Genomic DNA, 6,191 nt, shown 5'->3' with positions numbered 1-6,191 from the left:
GCGCGGGAGGGGGTTAGAGAGGTGAGTGTGGAAATCATTGGCAGTCCAAGTGCAAATCTCATACGGTGCTGCACAGAAAGCATTACTCCAAGCCATGCAATGTTGCATTTATTGGTGAATTAAAAAGGAGAATGCCAAAATCGGTGAAATCACAACAGCAGTTGCTTTCTTGCATATCAGCAGGATGGAAGTGCTTGTTGAGTTGATCAAACTCTGCAATAATGGGCCTAAAATAAAAATGGAGAGCAGTCTCCACATCCTCCAGGAACAGGGGCTGACTGGGGACAGCGGGAGGACTGAATTTGAGGGACCCTGTCGCACCCAGCCCGAACCGCTGTTATCTCTGTACCAGCAGGACCCCAAAACACCTGTAGCTGCTTCCCAGTTTCCATGGTTTAGGCTGGCTCCACCACAGAGATACTCTTCTTTCTTACTGAGGAGAAGAGACATCTCACCGTGTTCCTAAATAGACAGTAGCTGTAACCAGTAGAAAATAAAAGACCTCAGACATCTATTTGCATTTTCTTCTTTTCAGGATTACACATTTTGAAACTAAAAGACATTACCTGGGCTTCATGGTTGCAGAGCGTCTGACACGGAGGTTTTTGCTGAAAAGGTCAGTTGGGAGGAATCTCACCCTTCTTCCAGGTTAATAACAGCCACAAAACTCTTCCAAAGCTTAATGGTGTTGTCCTTTCCCTCATGCCTTTCTTAAAGTGTTTCCAGTAAGAGCGTTCATGTCAGGCACCTTAGTGTAATCTTAATATACCTTCTAATTGAGTCATATTAGACTGTTGTGTTGTTAGCTCCTATTGCTCATCTTTCTGCTGAAAACATCTATTTCTTCCAGCGGTGGGCAGATTTTTAATCTCGAGGTGTACTGCCAATTTGAGATTAGAATCTGACTTTGAAGTTGTAAAGAAGTGCTGTTGCTGATGTTCAAATAATGCTGAACCGCTTAGGGCTAAAGCAGAGAAGAAATAAAATTGTGTTTTTCTAAAACAGCTCTCGCGCTGCGGTTATCTCAAAGGGCTTTATGAAGTAATGTCAAGTAAAGGAGCACCTTTAAGCATAGCAGCCATTCTGTGCACAAACATGCCTTGGAACATAGAAATTTTTGGCATTAGAGTTATCTATAATAATTTAGTAGGGCTGTTATGCATGTTTAATGATCATCTGCAGCGCCATGAGAAATGTCCAATAATGGTCACCGCTTAAAACCATTAAGGAAAGATAAACTATGTGTATATATTAATTTCCTCCTTGGGCTGGCTCTAGGTAAGAAAATGCAGCCCAGTAGATTTAAGGTTAAAATGAATGTGTGAATCTTTCCTACATATTCCAGTAAAGCTGTTACACTTATAAAGTACATAATTTGTTGGTTATTAAGTTATGTATTTGTGCTAAAGTACTCTAACAACAAACTATACCTGAACTTAAGTTTGAACAATAGATCTGTCTCATGCTGGCTGGCACACAGTTAATTGCTACTGTAATCACTCTAGCTTCAGCAATGCTGTAGCAACAGGACATTGTCATTTAGGAAACACAGATTCATTTCTAAGCTTTAAGCAGAAGGCAATACGTGGACCATATAGGAGTTTCCAATCTGCATCTGTCCAGAATAGATATGATTAAGTACATTTTTGTTTAGCTATTGATTTATTCACCTGGCTTCCTCAAATGTCAGGTATATGTATGTTTTTTGCCCAAGAAAAATAGGGCTGTTTGGAGTATTGATTGCAGCAGTGGAGTCTGCAGTACAGCTCAGTAAAAGGTTCGGTTCACATTTTAAGACATTGCACTGTTCTTTAATAAACCTGCACGTCTTTTGGCTGTAGATGTAAAAATCTACGCCAGGATTATATAATAATCTTTATTATTTTATTTTGAATCTAGAAAAAAAGCCTTTTCACGTTGAGCTATCAGTGTGCAGTAATCTCCCCTTAAACCTGCTCAGAATTTATAGATTTTATGTGTAGTACTGTAAAAGGATGGAAAATGCTATTACCGAATTCAGTATTTTTTCCTTTTGTTGTATCCTACGTCTGTGACAGTGGCAGCTTAGTCTTTTAATAAATACATATATTTTTACATGTGTGTGTGTATGGAGAGAAAAAATCACACATAAACAGTAACTGAAGTGCAATAACTGTGGTAGTAGTTACAAGTTCAAATGCAAAATGTAATTGTAATGGTGCATATATGTATACTCTACGAGGGCCTTTCCCTGGAGAATTTTTTCTTTCCCTGAGAACTTACAGTGGCAAAACTTTCCAGATGATATCTTTCCCAACTGGCAAAATATTCCTGATAATAAGAAACAAATGTTGCTTGTCGAGTCTCTTTGTATTTGTTATTTTCACAGACTCCAGCAGTTCTGGACTTCTTTTTCTCCAAAGGGTGCTGGAGCCACAGCACTCTTAGAGCAAATCCTTCCCACCTCTGTGCAGTTCCACCTCTGGGTTTTGCTGATATCTTTGCCTTTCAAGAACTCCTTTGCCCTTCTTTGATTTCTTTTTTGGTTCCACACTTTCTTCAGATTTACTCTGGGCTCTTGTTTTCCTTATTCTCTGTTCATACCATACTTCTGTGGGACCTCCCCTGAGTCGCATCATCACAGTCTCTCTCTCATGTTAGAGAGATTTAACATGCAAATCTCCTGTAGAGTTACCTGAAACACTCAAGCTAGGTGATACTCATCTGTCAAGTTTTGGATGGGAGGGATGTGCTATGGAAATGCCTATTTATCTTTTACTGACTATAAAAAGTAGATCAGATTTAGACATTTAAAGTGGGGTGAAATGAATTCTATCTTACGAGACTTCGCTGTTGCCAGTGAAGTCGAAGACAAACTCTGAGTAATTTCAGTACTGAAAGATAAGGCCCAGAAATTTTTTGTCCTGGTAACAATGGTACCTGAGGTAATGGATAACGAATGCCTTCTTTTCTAGCTCAGCAGCTACCTCAGAACACAAGTGACCATTAGTTGTTACTGTCTGAAAGTAGTTTGGTAGTCCCTGAAAAATGAGAAATCCACCTGGCTCTTAAAGTGTATTCTCAGAGATGACTTCATGATAGGTGTCACTCTCTGAACTGTCCCAGAGACTATATTACTCTTTCTCTTCTGGAGAGGAGACTCTTGGAGCTCAATGTAACTATGGTAGAACAAGTGTATCAAAGAGATGCTTTAAGGAGCGAATCAGCTGTGAACTGGAAGTACCTATGTGGGGAACAAGACTTCAGGAACAGACTCTTCAGGATCCCAGATGCAAGTTAGAGCTCAACATATTCCCACTAAGAATGAGATTAAAAACATGCAAGCAAATAAATAGGGAGAGTAATATACATCCAGTATGACTTTAAAAGTGGCAATACTGGTAATGTCTAAATTGAGACAGGATGCTTTCCTAAAAAAATTGCTGTAGTTCACACAAGAATTGAGCCCAGAAGTTGTGATGACCTCTGTATACAGAAAGTCAAGAGTAAATTATCACAGGGCTTTCTTCTGACTTTACAAACTATGGGATAAGTTCTTCAAACGGAAAGCTGGTCCATATTGACAAGGTAAAAGAAATGGTTTGCACTGTCACCATCCTGCAGAACTCTTTTCTTCTGAACTCTGGATAACAGTTTCATAGTCACAACGGTTTGCTCAGTGTAGAGCCTAAAATAACCTTTAGAAGAAAATGTGAATTGTGATAGAAAACAAAAGACTGGCTTCATCAGCTGCTATTAACTTGGTATAGCTCCATTGAAGTCAGTGAAATTACATTGATTTACACAAGGAGAAATTCTGATCTATGAACATTTGAAGCTAAGACTGAAACACAGTAAGACACTATCCTTTTTCCCTAGAACTCCAGCAGGACTCTTGGACATAAGAATTTCTTTTTCAGCAGGACAGGATGTATAATATTCTGAAAGATACTGTAGAAATGTGACATCACCAGAACTTTGGCTGATCTTATCTGAAAAGCATAAAAATATTATTCAGAAACTTCTGACAGATAATTTGCATTTTGTATGTTGGATATACTACAATAACTATTATATTTTGCAGGCTAATTCTATAGTGCACATTTATTCTTTTTACATTTCATTCGCTGTCACAAGTGATCAAATGACAGATAAAAAATTTACTTGATAATAATTGAGTATGTCATCTGCTTTCAAAGGCTCACAGTTCCAAAGCTGAGAGAGACTGAAAGAGCACAAATGTATAGTGTTACATTATACTTTATCTTTCAGGTAGCTAAATATTGTGACTAAAAGTCAGATTAGACAGTTACATCAGTACCATGTTTTACAGAAGTGGAAAGATAAGTCACAGACATTGACAAAGCTTTCTTCAGTACAGACTATTGATATAAATGCTTTAGTAGATCTGCTTATAATTTTTCATGCTGTCTCCTCTTTTGGCACTGAACTATATGAAATTTACAAAAGCAACACCTGCAGCTCTCTAAATCACAACCGTTTTGAAAGTTGATGTCTATGTATAACATTTTCACATTCAATCATCATAAATATATTAACAGTTATGTGACTTCTGGTGAATCCCTGAAGACATATGCTTGAGAAAAGATTTTCTTTGCTTCAAGATGTCTTTCTCTCTGAAGAACCTGTCATACCAGCCAGACTTTCAAAATCTGCACTATGAACACCATGGTGTAGTGCTGAGCAACTTCCTGCAAGTTACAAAATGCTTTCAACTCCTATTGATCTTTTAGGAATTGAAGGAAGTTGACTATTTACAGGAAGAGCTGAGACTTTTGAAGAATGAAGTGCAAATTAATTCTATTAGCTTACACATTTGTAGTTACTTTTAGGTATAGTTTGACATTTTCTATTTTTTCTTCTTGACATAAAAATATACTTAACTGGCAAACACCTACTGTCACTTCCTTTAGGATTCTCACACCAGCCATCAACTTCTTCTGTTGCTGTTGATGTTATCTTCAGTGTTAGAGGACAAAATGTTTTGGAGAAACTTAAGTGTAGAAAGCTTTTAGTTTTAAAAGTTAAATGTGCAGTTCCATGACTTTCAGCAGATAATTTGCCTCCCTTATATATATAAACATACTAATGCTGTGAGGTCTTTTGTATTTTTCCTAAGTCATAGCAGCCAAATATCCAAACGGCTGATTCAGTTGAGGACTTTTTCTCTAAACAATCAGCCTAATTCCAGACCGGAGCTGTTGACTGCTCAATGATCTGTTGAAAGAGCCAGTAGCATTTGGCACATAGATACTGTTTACAGTATGTCCTTTATTCTTTCTGACACATAACGGAGCCTTCTGCTTCCTCCTGCTTCCCTGATGATCACCTTACAGTGACTAGGGAAGTAATAGGAAGGCAGTGTAGGTATCCCCAGATAACATTAGAAAATCACATAGCAGTATTATCCAGCTTTGTGCTTAGCATGTTTAGAAGAGAGATGGGTCCTGTGCTTTTTTGACATAGATATCACTATAATTCTTTGTGATGGGCCTTCACATTTGATGACATTGCAAAATCCAAAAGCTTTAAGTCAGAGTGGGATAGATTCAACCTTGAAATAAAATGCAATCTGCGAGAATAATTAAACAGTACGGTGCCTTAACAGGGAAGCAGTAGATCATTATAACTTAGGTTTTTTAAAAGTAGGAGTTAATATCTTTTTTACAAAATAGGCATTAATCATCTGGAAGAAATTTACAGCCCATGTGCTGAGGTTATGGGCTGGAGACATTGCAGTTCCTTTTAGTCTCAGAAACTATGAATCTGTGAAGCGTTTCCTTTCTTCATGGGTCATGGCATAGTGAGCAGAATTGTGTCTGTAGTCCTTGCTTTGCTCATAGTACTTGCAGTTCTGTATTAGGCCAATGTCTGTCATTAAATCTCATCTCTCAGGACTTCAGATGATTTCCTGAAATGATTAGGAAGTTTTCCTTGCCCCTTCACTTGCCTGGGCAGAACTGGACAGATGTACTTTTATTTATCTTTTCCTCCACCAAAACCATCAAAAGTGAGATGCTGGATTGCATGGAATGGTGGCTGGAGAGGGTGAAGATTTCAAGCTGGCTGGCTGGGATGTCTTGTTCACAAGCCAGCTTTGGGCCTAGAAAGAGAGATCAGTCAGGCTTGGACTGTAAGGTGGACATATGTGTTTATGTCAGAAGGGAGGGGTCGGGGGATTATGCTTACAA

This window comes from Aptenodytes forsteri, unplaced genomic scaffold, assembly GCF_000699145.1.
Source record: "Aptenodytes forsteri isolate BGI_AS27 unplaced genomic scaffold, ASM69914v1 Scaffold75, whole genome shotgun sequence".
In the NCBI taxonomy this organism is placed as follows: Eukaryota; Metazoa; Chordata; class Aves; order Sphenisciformes; family Spheniscidae; genus Aptenodytes; species Aptenodytes forsteri.
This window is presented reverse-complemented; position numbering follows the sequence as displayed.